This window comes from Brachycentrus maculatus, unplaced genomic scaffold (assembly GCF_059751285.1).
Source record: "Brachycentrus maculatus isolate JH-2025_06_01 unplaced genomic scaffold, ASM5975128v1 h1tg000258l, whole genome shotgun sequence".
Taxonomy (NCBI): domain Eukaryota; kingdom Metazoa; phylum Arthropoda; class Insecta; order Trichoptera; family Brachycentridae; genus Brachycentrus; species Brachycentrus maculatus.
The window spans coordinates 95983-114191 of NW_028281009.1; positions in this window are offsets into that span (position 1 = coordinate 95983).

Genomic DNA, 18209 nt, shown 5'->3' on the forward strand with positions numbered 1-18209 from the left:
AAAAGCTACAACAATTTAATTTTTGGTACTATTTTTCTAGCCTATTTCGACAAATATCAAACTTTTTTACGTACTACTTACATGTATTTTTTATATTGTCATCCAATTTTTAAAAAAATGTACATTTTTCTTTGCTGGACCATAGAAAATCACTAGATAATTCCTTAACTAGTTCTCCGCTAATATTTTCGTAAAGAAAAAATAAAAACGCAATCCTATATGTTAACAAAAAGATAATTCAGTTAGTAACAAACTATTGTTACAAGATGGCCAAAGATCACTTATTAGTATGAAATATGGGAAAAAAATCATATCAATGCTTTTCGTTTAAGCTATTTCGATTACCGTAAAATCTATTATCACTTTTAATCCGAAGACTGTGAGTGGGCATGAACTAGACTCAGTAACGCTTCCATATGAGGTGAAATAGTGCTAACGCCCCTACGAGTGTAATGATACATACTTAGGTGTGTAACCTGAGTATGCGTATGTGTGGATCAAGTTATTTAGTTTCAGCAATAAGCTCGCGAGTACGAGTCAAGTGTTTGATCAGGTTAATAACATATGGCTTTATCTTACATACGTGTATGCTCTCTTAAATGAAACAAGATCTAATAAAATGAAATGGTTATAGGATTTACTGCATACACCCTCATTAATAATTTATTTTTACAACCTTTGGAGATTCAAACAGAAAAATGTGTTTTGGAGTGTTTTTAACCTGCCTCGGAAAAATATACCGTGAAGAAGTTATAATTCTAGTCAACATTTATTCTTTTTCTAATCTTCATCCGCACTCGATGCATAGAGCACTGCATCTTACATATATAGCAGTGTTATTTTGGAAGTTAAATAAGTGAAGGTCGGTCTAGCCAGAGTACCAGTTAGGTACCAGTCCAGAGTAGAGTACGGAAACCCAAGAGACTCGTTTGAAAAAAATGTACTAAGTTGTGGGAAGTAGATTCGAAACAAAAAACTCTAAGAAAGTCCGGAATATTAATCATTTGACCACAATCCAACAAAATATTTTGACTAAATGTAATTTAAGAAATAAGATTATTTGCTATGTTGTAAGTGATGTTTATAAAATGCTTTAAATTTTCACGTTTTTACATTCGTAATGAACAATTTTCTCTAAAATAATATTTAAAATACACTTTTTCATATTTAATATACAAAAAAAAATCAACATTTTCTGGTTCGCCAATGTCTGGTTAAAATTGAAGTCTTGTTAAAATCTTTCAAGAGAGTGATGTTGATAGGGCCTTGTGGTTAGCCTTAATGGTATAATATCACTCGAAACCATTGAAACAAACACTTAAATTTAAAGCGTTTTTCTTCGAAATTTGTGTGAAGATAATTTGATAAAGCTTTAATTGTAAAAGTTTTACGAGATACATCTTTCGTGTTCCATCAAAATTTTGATTCTATTGTTACATATATTTAATTTGAGAATAGAAACATCTATTTTTATCTTATGTAGCTAACCGACGTTGTTGATGTTTGTATCAGAAGGCTAAGGTTCTGGGGATATTTGGTAAGTTTTCAGGATAAACCAAAATGGATTTGAAAAGTAATTAAATAGAACGGGTAAGGTCGAGTCGTTCTATGTTTGTATTATATAAACCGAGTTCGATATTGCCTTTATTTTCATAGATAAATATTTGAAAACTACCCAACTGAAATGAGGCCAAATAAATCAATTGATGCGAGGAAAAAATGACGAATTGTCATTAGTTTTTCAAAGGCTTCAATATCAAACGTATTACGAATGACATTTTAATGAAAAATGAAAGGATTTTTTTAACTTATTGTTATTATGTTTATCTCTTGTTTGTATTTTAATTATGATAAATAAAAATAGTTTACTATATAAAAATAAAAATAAAAATGCTATGCACAGTAAAAATAGCGTTTAGGATTTTTTACAGAGTGTGTGGAAGTTTTTGTTAGGGGAATATAATTTATTATGAGTATTTTAATGTTTTCGAATTAAATAAATCCTGATGATGACAAGGTTCTTATCGAAACGGGAAGGTTGAAGTGTACTAATAATAAAAAAGCAGTTTAAACAAAGTTGTTTAATTTTATAAAGTTTATAAAATGTGCCACATTCAAAAAATAATATACAAAAAATAAAATATAAAAATAAATAAAACATTCAAGAAATAATACAATAACTCAAGAGCATTTTGCAGTGATATTGTATGAAATGTTGTTTGAAAAATCAATGTGATATCAATAAATCATCAATAAAATGATCACTTAAGTATCCTATAATAGGCCGTAGGCCCTGTTAATACCCAGATATCCATTTTCATCTTCGTGTTGTTGAGTTGTCAAAATGCATTGATAAAAGTAAAGTCAATTGTTTTCTTTCCTTTGGGTAAGCGTCAGATTGACCAGACAGCTTTGTCGCATTTCACACATCAGGCATGAGTCCATTGAGGTGATATAGCCATCGTTCGCACTTTTATTACTTAAAAAAAACATACTAATGAAGATAAATCATATTTATACTAATTTAAGATTTTCTGCTTATAAAAAGCTTCTTTACATCTCACCAATATATGTCTCTAGTGAAGTTCTAGTGATTCAAGAACAAGGTTTCTAAATTGGTTCATATATATACATAGAACTTCCAAGAATTTCAGTAGTGTGGTTGTCAATAATGGGTAGAATTGGTGAATGTCACACGTGTATAAAGTGATCACTTAAACCAGCTTATGACGGTCGTCAGCCCCGTAAATACCCAGACTTTAACATTCTTCTTCATCTTTGATGAGATGTTAAAAATAATACGATTAATCAGATTTCAGTAAATTATTTAAAATCACAGGATTTTACTGAGAAACTTTTTTTTTTAAATTCAACTGAGGCTTAAGTTATTAATATTCTTGTGAAAAATGAGTGTATACTGATTGGACATAATTTACTTTCGCAAATAGCAAACTCGAAATATTTTAAATAAAATAACTGGTGTAAAATTACCAGTTAATATATTAACCACCATTCAAACATCTATGAAACATCGTTTTGTCTGCACATTTATCTAAAAGATCGCACTTCGACTGCATTCTGTCTACTTTCATCCTTCTTTTGCCAACTGCATGCTTCACTTCCATAAATTAGATTTGGAACCAGGATTCCATTGTGCACTGCGAGTTTAGCTTTTGCTGAAATGTTTTTATGTGATATAACTGATTTCAGTACACCATTCACTCTGTAACGTTTTTTTATCGTTTTTGTAACAATCCTTACAGAATGAAATAAAAAGATTATTTAAGACAGTAATATCGTTTGAGGAAATCCCCCAAAAAGCTTACATTTATCTTTTAAAAAAACTGTCTTCCTACTATTTTTAACGGTTGTTTCAAATAATTCTTGCAGAGATAATATCCTTATCTTTCCCCCGAGCACCATTTGCAATATAAAATAAAATACTTAAATAGACGAAGCCAACTGAATGTCTGCGACCGCATTGCGTGGGGCGATTCCGGGACAGAGTACTACGGTTTTACATACGAACTGGTAGACCATTTGAATTCATCGGGATAGCAATAAAACTCAACGTTACCCCGAACACTAATCCCGACGTTTATAATGCCTGGAAGTAGATTGAATCCAGTAAGATGAAAAGTAAGAAACAAAGGAACAGACCCTGCGGTAGAAAATACAAAGGATAAAAGGCAGTAGTGCATGAAGGAGGTTTCAATAATCCAACTCCGTGTTTAGTTTAGGAGATGATAAAATACGAAACAAGAGGCGATATTACAAATCCTCGCCATAATGAATTTTACTTTATTTTGTTCTTCATATTTAGTTTTAAGGGAAAACCCTGAACCTCATATCGTTTCGTTGGCAAAACAAAATATTGCACAGTATAATATGGAAGTCTGTTTATTTACAGGGCTTACGGCATGTCAACTCAACTCAAATACCAGACTAAAGAAAATAACGATCTTTTATTTTTTCTTGAGTTTTACTTTGTAGATACCACTTTTTCTTATTGTGGCACGTATTTCAATGCATTCCCTATCAATTTTGAACACTGCATGTGAAGGTAATTCCAAATTTTAGAGTTTAAGGAGGGGGTAAGAGCTTTTTTTTATTTTTATTATTTATTTTTTATCAATATATATCACACATATATAATTTATTTTCAGTACATATCATAAACATTTAATCAATAAATATAGACAAGATAGAAAGTAGATTTTCGCAAATATTCGATGGAGTGTTTTGTAAAACCCCAAACATATTATTAATAACATATTTAAAGTGGGAACAATGATACGGTTAATGCATGATTTTATGAAAAATTATTAACGTTATTGGTAAACAAGATAAATATTTTGACCATTCAACAAAGATAAATATGGAAGTCTAGGTGATCACTTTATACACGTGTAACACTCGTCATTCTACCCATGATCGACAGTTACGCTACTCAAATTTTGGAACTTATATATATATCCTTTGATATGTCCTTTCACGTGTGAATTATTGGCACCTTCTTTGATAGAGTTAGGTAAGCTATTTTTTTAGCAGAGACTTTTTAAAATAATTAAAAAAGAATCAAACATACGTTTCATGGAGGCTTCTGTATAACGTTTAACTTGATGTAACTGTTTTGTTAAGTGCCTAAATAAACTGACAATTTAAAAAATATTATTTTTATGGTAATGTTAGTGCCACATAACTAAGGTCATAAATTATTTGTGTCCTCGTATTACAATTTGGACTAGATAATACTAACACATGTTGGCTACTTTATATAACTACATAATTGCGTTGCGGTAATAATTTTGCTGTGGATAAGCAAACAACAGTTGGCGATAAACCTCATTCCAGCCACTAAATACTAGAATAATACCGGAGGCGGAAGGTTGTGTGAAATCGCTGAACATTTGTTTACCTGCACACGCTTTCAATCAAATCACTCCACGCAGAAAGGATTCTATGCGGAGGTGAAACAACCACACGCCATTTGCAAAAACCAACACTTTCAGGCTAATTGAAAATGTCACACAAATCCATTAGTAATAAAATTATTTTAATATACTCGTTATTTAGTATTGTAAAATATATTTGATTAAATTACTTGATTTTTTTACAGTTTACCTGTGATTTTTTTTTTCGATTTTTAAGTGACAATATTGTTTTTAAATCAAAACTATTTTTGAAGAAGCTTATTTTATAATAATTGTATAGAGAACTTTAAATTTAATTCAACCATATATTCTTGCATCAAGACCTTTTCCACATCAGGGAGGGAACTTTTAAGGGGAAATATTCCTACAAGTATAATTTTTGGTTCAACAACTATTTCATATTTTTTCTACCAATGTTTGTATGCATATGTGTGGATGTAGGTGTACATTCATATATATTTCGTATAAGTTATTTGCCTGTATGTATATAAATTTTTTTAATGAAAAATTTTATTTTCTTTATTATTTACACAAATATTTCTATTTCATACTATTTCTGCGAGCCTAAGCTTCTCACTGTAAGAAATAGGTATCAAATTCTGGTAGAGTGGAATCGAACCGAGAAACTCTGACTTCGCGTTCGCGGCACTAACCACGGGACCACAACCCGACACTCCTAATATTTAAAAAGTATTCAAGATATAATTTTTACTAAGATTGATTTAAAAACATCCTTAGTAAAAATTATAGATATTATATAAGATATTCTAAATAACGATAAATGACAAATCATAAATAAAATCTATATTTTATAATTGATAAATGAAAAATGATAAGTGTTAGAAAAAAAATGATAAATGATTAATTATGACGTGATGATTCTGGAATTTATATTTTCTTTATAAAATGTAAATAACTTCGGATTTCTTGATTTCGTTAGCAAATTTGAAAACTTTATTTTTATGGTAGAGATAAACGTGCATACATATGTTTTTTACAACCTCCACATCACTATTCTTTTTATAATCAAGGCTGATTTAGAAAAAAATATGTTAAAGAATAAATTTTTCATAACACAACATTTTTTTTCTAAAAACTGTTGACATATCGCTCACTCCTTTCAAGAACGTCATAAATCAAAAATCGTCAATTTTCAGTTGTGCATGTTTTTGGAATGCCCAGAAAATGTACTATATCCCAGAAAAAGTGGCATATTTTTAACTTAATATTAACCCGCTACAGGGCAGTAAATGTTGTTTTTGCATTTTGAAGAAAAGGTATTGTTTATATATTTTTTTAAATATTTTTAATATTTTTCAAATGGACAAAAAACCTTCATGTTTTACCTAAAAAGATGTGTGGCATAATAAAAACTTCTATAAGTGGCTTGATATTTAATTTTAATACATTGTGTTATATTTTTAAACATGAAAAACGTTCTCCTGAAAAATCTAGTTTTTTTATTTATGACGTTCTTGAAAGGAGTGAGCGATATATTTATCAACAAAATAAATACTAGGATATTAAATGTCACAAAAAACGAGACAATAAAAAATAATACACAATTAAGAATGGTGGGTTATGTGTCAGCTTTGAGGTTCGATATAACATATAACAGTTCAAACAACACGTCGTGGAAGTTCAGCTCGGCTATATTTGGGGTAGCGATGTACTAACAACCCTTACGGTAGGTTTTATGCGCTGTTTCTGACAACATAATTAATTCTACCTTCCGCTTCCCACTCTAAATGAAATCTCCGATCATAACGGCTAGAACGAAATTCCAACAAGTGCCTTCACTTGTACAATATTATTTTAGACATCTAGGTCCCCGTGTTTTCAGCAGGTTGTAATATTCTCTTCCCGAATGTCATTACGATGATTTTCAATGAAATATCAAATTATTAAAAGCATTATCAATTCATTTATTTGGGAATTATACACCTAATGCATTAAAATAGTTAGATTTGAAAATAATGCCACTTTAATTCCACGTACATTTACGTTATGAATACTTTGTTGTATATTAACAGAAAAAAGAAAAGACTTTGCGTGTGTGTGTGAGTGTGTGTGTGAATGTGTGTGTGTGTGTGTATATTTGTGAACGTGTGTGTGTGTACCTGTGTGCGTGTGTGTGTGTTTGTGTGTTTGTGTGGTTATGTTATAATTTGATAAAAATCATAATATTGTATGAATAATTAACGTATAAACCCCATTTATAGATATTTTTGTAGTATTTACTAAAACTATTTTATTATTTTTGAGGTTTTATATATTTGAGCATAAGTATGATAGTATTATTTTCTAGGAACTGTTCATACTTTCACCTTATCCGCAATAAAAATATAGGGAACCTATCAGATTTTTAAAAAACATCTTTACAAAAATATTTTTAAAATAATCTTGACCTTAGTTAAAGTAAAAAAAAACTTTGGTTTTGCCAAACAAATCTTATCAAATTTTTTTTATCAATTATAATAAAAACTCTATTATTATTTATTTATTTTTTCACACAAACGCCCAGAGGGCTGAAAAGGGCAAGTAAAAATTTAAGTAATTCAAAATAATATTGACTGGTTAAAAGTATAATTATACTTTGGTTAAGAGAAACTAAGTTAATCAATTAAATGTTTTGACTTAATCTCCGTTTCGATAAATAAATCTTCATATTTTGTAATAAGTTATTATTAAGGTAAATACTTGTAATTATGTTTCTTCTATAACTAAGTTTTCATCTTGTGGTAAAATTAAATTGATTTAAGAATTTAATCTAGAGTATTCAATTAATTTCAACCAAAACTAATTACAAATATCATCAACAGAAATTCAAACTAAAGATATAGTTTACCATGTTTGATTATCTAAAAAAAATATCTAACCTTCTAAGCAATCTAGTTATGATTCAATTAGCTCAGTTTAAGTTCAAATATGATTAAGTATTAAATTCAGACACCTAGTCTCGGGAGAAATATCCTTCCATAACATAACAAAAGTACAAAATAATGACAAAGACTTAACTTTAAAACCAGGTTTGATAATAAACTTGAATGAAAAAAAAATGCTCTGTAAAAATTAAAATTGTAATTGGGTGTTTGTACTAAGATTTCTACACTCAGGAGAGTAATCCTCTCGTAACAGAAGTTCAAAACAACAAGAGAAATAGCATGATTAATAAACTATAAAAAAATATTTGTACAACGAACTTTCAACAACGTCATATATAAAAAAAAACTTGATTTTTCAAGAGATTTTGTTAATGTTTAAAATATAATGAAATATATTAAAACAAATATCAATTACTTGAAGTTTTTACTGTGCAACACATCTTTTTAGGTAAAACCTGAATGTTTATTCTCCATTTGAAAAATATTTTGCATATATAAAAAAAAATATTTTAACAATACCCTTTCTTCGAAATGCAAAAACACACTTTCTGCCCTGAAGCGGGTAAATTTAAGTTTAAAATATGCCACTTTTGCTGGAATATAGTACAATTTCTAGGCATTCTGAAAATAAGCACAACTGAAAATAAATAATTTTTGATACATGATGTTGTTGAAAGGAGTGAGCGGTATGTGAAACATATTTTTTTTTTAATATTGCTAACCGATTAAGGTATGATTGAAGTTAAAAGCATAAAAGTAATTTTTTTTTTTAGTTAAAATTTATACTTTTGAGAAATCTAATTCGTATCATCGATAGTATAATTTAAATCCACCTGTTGATGGGAGAAATGCTCTGCCACCGAAACTCGCAATGAAAAGAAACTAAAAATTATTTTAACAAAGATTTTTAAATAATAAGTAATTACTAAGTGTTATTCGACACCATTAATCAATTAACCTTATTATTAAACAATATCCGCTCCCTATGTGGAGCATATGGAGTCCACAAACTGTCTCCGAATAACCCTACAAGAAAAATCTAAACTCATTTTTATTATAATCTAACCTAATTTCGTTATAAATATTGTGTTTTTTGTCCTAGCCCCACCTACCCCATTCAAATTTTGTTCCAACCTTTTTCGTTGCTAGATTTTACTTGAACTTTATTTTGAGAATTCTGTGAGAAAATTCCGGAATTTCTATTTAGAGGGATTTTACAATTTTATGATTATTATTTAAAATATGTTTTCTTTTAAATTTAAATCTTAACAATTTTTACTCAGACTTTTTTCTGACTGCAAATCAATTTCCCAATTGATGTGCATTTTGGAGTCTAATTAGCAAAATCATAAAGTTCTCTAGTTAATGATAATTTTAAATGAACCACTTAATTTTTAAATTGTTGTTGTAAGTTAGTTTTGAACAACGTTTTTGTTTTTTGAATATGGTGTACTTTACTATTATATATAAAATTTATTATGACGTAAAAAAATCATATTTTGAATTAGGCAAATAGTTAAAAGTTTGTTTATTTAATCATATTGTATTAATTAACATTTTAATTAAATAATTATCCCAAACCTTGTTTGCAGTAACTATATGTCAAAAATCTAATTTATCTTAATACATTATATGTGAATGCAGTACATTGTTTAAAATGTTATTTTTCGTTTGATTGGAAACCGTCCAATTGTATAATAATTATCATATTAACGCATGAATAACCTAATTCAATGGCAGAATGATTCCCGCATAACAGTAAACATGTAGATAAACCATGATTATCATGTGCCACGATATCTAGTGTGATTCCAGCAATCGATCATGAATATATGATTTCTCTAACTGGATCCATACCCAGGATCTCTCGTGTGACTTGTTTATTATTTACTACTCAAAATTATTCATGTTTTAATCAGAATTTCAGAGGCAAACCAAATGATAATTTGTACATACTATATACGTAAAAATATGCCTACTAGTATGTGTAGGTTTCAGTATTTTAAACCCTCTATGAGAAGTCAACTAATTTCATTAATTGATTCCGCCGTTTCTTTGTAGCATCTTTTCATTTTTAATTTAAAATTTGCTTAATAAATATCAATATTCCTGAACACTTACCTACAATTTTTTTTTTAAGAATTCATATTTGTGTTTTTATTTTTTACACAAATATTTCAATTTCATACTTTTTCTGTGAGCCTAAGTGGCTCATTATTAGAAATAGGTATCAAATTATGGTAGAGTGGGTTCGAACCGAGAAACTCTTACTTAAGAATACACGACACTAACCACGGGACCACAACCTGACACTAATGACACATATTCGATGCATTCCGCATCATTATTAAACACCGTGTTTCAACGCCATTGTACTAGATGCTACTAGATACCAGATCACTAGGAAGACCTAGAAGAAGATGGGATGATATAATTGCAGAAAAGATGAAACACAAATAGATTTTTCTACCTAAACAGGTATCAGCTAGGTCAGAGTTATAGAATGAAACCTGTTGCTACTAAATATTATTGATAAAGTTGTTTACCTTCAAAAAGACCTACCCATGAGTAAAGACATAGAAATAACTTACTTAAAAAATTTGGATGGCAAAATCAAATCAAATTTTTCCCTAGTACCAATATAAACAATAAACAGATGCACGCAAGTGCGAGTAATACAGTTTACTGTTCCTACAAAATAAAAAATTTGGATGAACAAAATTTAATGTGATTTTATTCCCTAGTACCCAACAATATAAACAATAAACAGATTCACGTCAGTGCAAGTAATACAGAATACCTTTAATAAAAAATACTTAATTTGGATGGGTTTTATTTCCCTAGTACCCAACAAAACAAAAACAATGAACACATTCGCATAAGTACAAGTAATTAAAAGTTATACTTTTTTTTGACATCTCATCAAAGATGAAGAAAAATATGGAAGTCTGGGCATTTACGGGGCTGATGACCGTCATAGGCTGGTTTGAGTGATCACTTTACACACGTAAAAAAAATATGAAAATAACTCCTGTAATTGGAGATAATCCAGATTTTGTGAACAAGTATTTGTACACACTCAAAATGTTGTAAAAGTTATACAGTATACTCTTCCTTCCAAATACTTTGCGCAAGCAATATATTATATATCATGTTGTACTTAGCGCGAGTATGTACATGTATGCTTTCTGTAGCCGCGTAAATGCAACCTCCAAGATCCAAATTAGAGCCACCTCTCGTGTAGGGTGAACCAGAAAAACATCTCGGATCACAGGTGACAAAGTTCAGAGTGCGAAGGTAAATAGAGACACCTATCTCACGGCGTAGTACATGGAGTTTTATTCGTATCTTGCCACCCTTAATCACAAGGCGGCAAAGGGGGTTCAGAGATCACGAGGGTGTGTAGAGGAAGACGATTGAAGAAGACCGAAAAGAATGTAATTGGAAAGATTGGGTTGAAAGTATAAGAAGCATTTTCTTTAACATATAATTTTTTTGACATCTCAACAAAGATGTAAATAAAAATGGAAGTATGTGCATTAACGAGGCTTACGAGAGTCATAGGCTGGTTTAAGTCATCATTTTACACACGTATAACGTTCACCAATTCTTCCATGATTGACAACCACACTACTCAAATTCTTGGAAGTTCTTTGTATTTAATATTGTTCTTGAATCACTAAAATATCACTAGAGACATATAAAGGTGAAGCTTTTTACTCAGCAGTAACTCTTTTATAGTATGTGAGGACCGAATCCTGGATTATAATCACATACATGAGAAACGCCAAAAAATATCATTAACATTTTTTATTATTTTAGCTTATAATTTGACCTGTTAATTTATTTAAAACATTATGAAAAAAAATATTTGTAATAATTTTAACCATTACCATTTTTGAAGCTTTTGAAATCGAAATGAAGAATGAAATAGCAGTATAGATTTTCAAACAAACTCTTGACTTTTCCACGTTATTGCGTAAATTCTTTTATGTCAAAGGATTCCTAAGGCACGATGCGTAAATATTGAAGGCACCAAATATTCTTGTTTTTTTATGGTTTAATGCTCTGGTGAAAAAACAAAGAATAAGGAGAAAACACAAAAATGCGTAAAAATGAAAGGTCAAGCCGATAAATTTAAATAATCTCTAAGAGATCCGAGTTCCAAATAACCTTTTTCCTGACAATGCTGTTACATAAATGCACTTATTCATTATTTTTTATATTCATTTAATCCTTACTTCACTCAAACACAAATTTTAAAAAAATCTAGAAGCCAATGTGCCTGGTAATAGAAACAGAAGAAAACCGAGGTAAACATGGAACGATTATAAATATCAAATACTTGAATGTGGTCAGATCAGGAGTTGAAATAATCGGCGGATGTTTATGAGGAGATGCATGAATGTGGAAGAGGCAAACCATGTTTGCAGAGATAGAGTGGTGTGGCGTTCTATTCTCTCTGCCTACCCCTGCGGAATATATATATATATATATATATATATATATATATATATATATATATATATATATATATATATATATATATATATATATATATATATATATATATATATTATATTTGTATATATATATATATATATATATATATATATATATATATATATATATATATATATATATATATATATATATATATATATATATTATATTTGTATATATATATATATATATATATATATATATATATATATATATATATATATATATATATATTATATATATATATATATATATATATATATATATATATATATATATATATATATATATATATATACATATATATATACATAAATATATATATAAATATATATATATATATATATATATATATATATATATATATATATATATATATATATATATATATATATATATATATATATATATATATATATATATATATATATATATATATATATATATATATATATATATATATATATATATATATATATATATATATATATATATATATATATATATATATATATATATATATATATATATATATATATATATATATATATATATATATATATATATATATATATATATATATATATATATATATATATATATATATATATATATATATATATATATATATATATATATATATATATATATATATATATATATATATATATATATATATATATATATATATATATATATATATATATATATATATATATATATATATATATATATATATATGTATGTGTGTGTGTGTATGTATAAAGATCATTTTAAAATCACCTCCGCTCCCGCCAAAGTCCTTTGTCTTCCATTTAATCCAATCGTAGAACCGACCTCTTGCTAGCTGTATTCCGTTTTTGCCGCCTTTTTATCTGTCTTCCGGAACGAGACATCCGGATTCCCGGAACAAATAAGCGAGGCGGGAAAATGCGAAAATAGAAGGACAAAATAACCGTCTATTATATTGTATTTCTAACTTATTAAAAACACTTCATTCCTATCAAATCGTAATGTAAATTCAAGGTCGTTTAAAATTTTCACGGTGTTGGAAGCAAACTTTGAACTATACAGCAAAAATTAAGACACAGGTATGTGTGATTAAATAAAAAAAATATATTTAAAAAAAAAAGCAAAAAAAATCTTTGTTGGTAATATGAAGGTAAAAATAGATGTTATTCTAATTCATATTATCTTTTAACATCTCATTAAAGATAATGAAGAATATGGAAGTCTGGGTATTTGTGGAGCTGACGACCGTCATAGGCTGGTTTTAGTGATCACTTTACACACTACTTTGATTATTCTAATTCTAGACAAAACAATTTCAATACATGTGGAGTACGTTTTTTTTCACAAATATTAGGCAAATGGATAGTAAAATCTTATTCCAAACACTCCTTAATTACACATTTTAAAAAAATTGTTGGAAGGTTTATAAGAATCGATCCCGGAACCTAAATTTCACTGTAAAGCGTGTATACAAACCAGTAATTTGATCTGGAAGTGAATAAAATGTAACAGGATGCCCTGATTCTTTTTCGGGAATTGTAAGAAGAAACTTTCAATATTATATCAATCCTTTATAATTTTTTTTGTTTAAAAAGTTTGTCCTTGGAATTGTAAAATGTAATTAATCAATAATGAATTAACAAATAATTAATATATAATATATTTTGTGCAATACGTAATATAGAATCCTTCTAATCCTTATCTGCGTGGTGCATAGGTCACTGCATCCTATTAACGCAGTGTTATCTTGATCGTTACTTACATGAAAGCTAGATAATCCCTCCTACGCTTCAGGAACGAGTCCAGGGTAATATTAAATAATTATTTGAGTGTAAAATCACTAATATTAATTTTCATCCCCCCACCTGGGAATCAAACCCGGGACCCGCAGCACGGTAGCTAAATACGCTAACGATTAAACCACGGAGGCTGACATGCAGAATAGATGGATTAATTAATCTAGAAATTGTGTAACAGTATTGCGTTATTTAAAGGTTGAATGATAATTGAAAGGTAATACATAAGGTATATCTAAATGAAACATCTGGAGATAAGTAAAATCGTACAGGAAATTGCACGAGTATTGCCTTCATACCACATTAATTTGATAAAGATTAATTTCAATAATTGTATTCAATTACGGTGTACTCCGATTCTCAATTTCGACGTTATGTATAACATGTCATTTACGATTAAAATGACTTGAGGTGTTGGGCTAATTTTCCCCTGTATATGACAGCAAAAAAATTCACCCTTATTTATTTTAGAAAAAATACTTCAGTGCATTTACGTGGCTTACGATCTGCCTTTCGCCTTATATTGTATATCATACACTAACCTTCTCATGATAGAACATGAATGTTTTATTTTGACATCTAGGTATTATTTTATGGAATGTTATGTATTGTATCTCATTCATATTTATGTACATAAAATAATATATATATTATATATATATATATATATATATATATATATATATATATATATATATATATATATATATATATATATATATATATATATATATATATATATTATATATATATATGTTTATATATATATGTATATATATATATATTTACAACATTTTGAGTGTGTCCAAATACTTGTTCACAAATTCAATATAAGATTTTCTGCTTTATAAAAAGCTTCTTTACATCTCACCAATAGATGTTTCTAGTGAAGTTCTAGTGATTCAAGAACAAGGTTTCTAAATTGGTTCATAAATGTGGAACTTCCAAGAATTTGATTAGTGTGGATGTCAATAATGGGTAGAATTGGTGAATGTTACACGTGTATATATATATATATATATATATATGTATATATATATATATATATATATATATATATATATATATATATATATATATATATATATATATATATATATATATATATATATATATATATATATATATATATATATATATATATATATATATATATATATATATATATATATATATATATATATATATATATATATATATATATATATATATATATATATATATATATATATATATATATATATATATATATATATATATATATATATATATATATTAATATATATATATATATATATTTTTTTAACTTATTATTCCAGCTTGACTAAGTGGTGGGTGCGATACTTAGTCAGCCATATATGTTTTACAACATTTTATTTAAACAATGAATTAAAAATAAGAAACAAATAAGAAATTGAAAGAAAAAAATAAAAAATAAAAATAATAATAAATTTGGAGAGATGTTTATATATATATATATATATATATATATATTTATATATATATATATATATATATATATATATATATATATATATATATATATATATATATATATATATATATATACTCATACATATTTTGATGCACGTTTCACAAAATATGTGAACAACAAAAACAACTTTTATTTAAGTACATATTTTCTTGTGTACTTCAGTGTATTTCGCATATGTCTCATTGTTTACGTTTTGATTAGTGCTTGTCGAAAGTCAAACACGTATATATCTCAAAGCTTATTCTGTTAAATCTTATTAAACTTGGGGAACCAACTTGTTCATCGAAACTTTACATCGAAGATAAACAATGTGCGCCATTTGAATGGAGTGTTATTGTATAAAATATTTAAACAAGTTCCCGAAACGAAGAGTATCCAAGTTGTACGTGTCTTTATATATGGATTTCGTATATTAAAAACAGTTATTTGATGTGCATAATGAATTATTTATAAAATTAACAACTCTTTATTTTAATAATCACAATTTCTTCTTAACAAAAAATACGAAACATTTTAATTGTAATAATAAAAATATATTTTAGGATATTTAGAAATTAAAGACACCTTATTATAAATTCAAAAAAGAGTTAAGTCATATCGCATAATTTGATTGACGTCTCAGAAAAGTTTAATAATTATATATCATATTAAGCATATAAACAAGGCTTTTAACTTATCACTGGTTGGTTCAAGTAATCAATTGAAACACCGTGTAACATTTACTACATTACCCATAGGATAAGATCAGTTAAAAACAGTTATAATTAAAACACAAATTCATATAGATTGTCGTTTTTATACACGTGTAATATTCACCCCTTTACCCATGATTGACTACCAAACTTTTCAAATTTCGGAAGTTGTTTTTATGCTTCAATTGGCACCATCTTTCACATACTAGTTCTCGGTTCCATCTATGTATGATTGGGTGAAGGTTGTTTTTTTTATTTACAAAGACCCTTATATGAAAATTGTCCAAATGAGAAATTTATAATTATCAATGTAACTGGCTCCTCAATAGACAATCTTAAATTAGAGAACAAAGTTTTCTGACACTAAATATTATATTATTTCGAGAAATAAAAACACTTTGTGTTCTGATCCACTCACATTTTTATTAACCAACTAGTTTCGGCAACAACCTGTTGCCCTCTTCAGGGTTTCATTTATTACTGGTTTGAAACCCTGAAGAGGGCAACAGTTTGTTGCCGAAACTAGTTAGTTAATAAAAATGTGAGTGGATCAGAACACAAAGTATTTTTATTTCTCGAAATAATATATCAATATGATCCACAAAGTTAATGCTTTCAATATTCAAAACTAAATATTATTACTATCATTTTTATTACAAGAGTGAAAATCTCATTTTTATTTAAATATTTACTTAGATTCCCTTGTAATCGAACCCGGGACCACCAGCAATTAAGCTAAACCAATACACAGAGATACACAAACATTAAAAAAACCAACATAACATATTTTCAACATATGTATTTATGTACGTACTTTTAACAAACGGCTACGAGTACGAATTTTTTTATACGACATATTCGTTTTATTTCTCTCATCAACTCGTAATTTATTGGTTACGCTATGAATTTTTATGTAGCACCAACGTGAACGGGTTAAATAAAAATGATTTACGAATGGTTTTACACAATTTTAACAACAAAAAACAACCATAACTTCTCAAATAATAATGATAACTCATTTTTATTGGCATCACAGATATCGTTTTTTTTCTTTTAATGTTACCTTTGTGTTGCCCAACATAATTATTCCATAAACCTTTTATATATACGGTTAAAATACTTTTTTTTGTGTCCATATTTTTATTCACAACTGTGGGATTTCAACCCATGTAGGGGTTGTAATTAACCTTTTTTTCAAATCTCATTATACATAAAGAACGTTTTGAGTGTGTCCAAATACTTGATTATCTCCAATTATAGGAGTTATTTTTAATTTTATTTTTTGACATCTCATCAAAGATGAAAAAGAATACGGAAGTCTGTCATTTACGGAGCATTATAATCCAGAATTCGGACCTCACATACTAGTAAAAGAGTTTCTGCTTAAAATAAACTTATTTTCATCTCACTAATAGATGTCTCCAGTGAAGTTCTAATGATTCAAGAACAATGTTTCAAAAATGGTACATATATTAATAGAACTTCCTAGAATTTGAGTATTGTGGTTTTAAATAATAGGTAGAATTGGTGAATGTTACACGTGTGTAAAGTGATCACTCAAACCAGTCTATGACGGGCTGACGACCTTCATAGGCTGGTTTAAGTGATCACTTTACACACGTGTAACATTCACCAATTCTACCCATTATTTGGATTCGGACCTCACATACTAATATAAGAGTTTCTGCTTAGTAAAAAGCTTCTTTACATCTCACCAATAGATGTCTCTAGTGAAGTTCTAGTGATTCAAGAACAAGGTTTCTAAATTGGTTCATATATATAAAACTTCCAAGAATTTGAGTAGCGTGGTTGTCAATACTGGGTAGAATTGGAGAATGTAACACGTGTGTAAAGTGATCACTTAAACTAGCCTATGACGGTCGTCAGCCCCG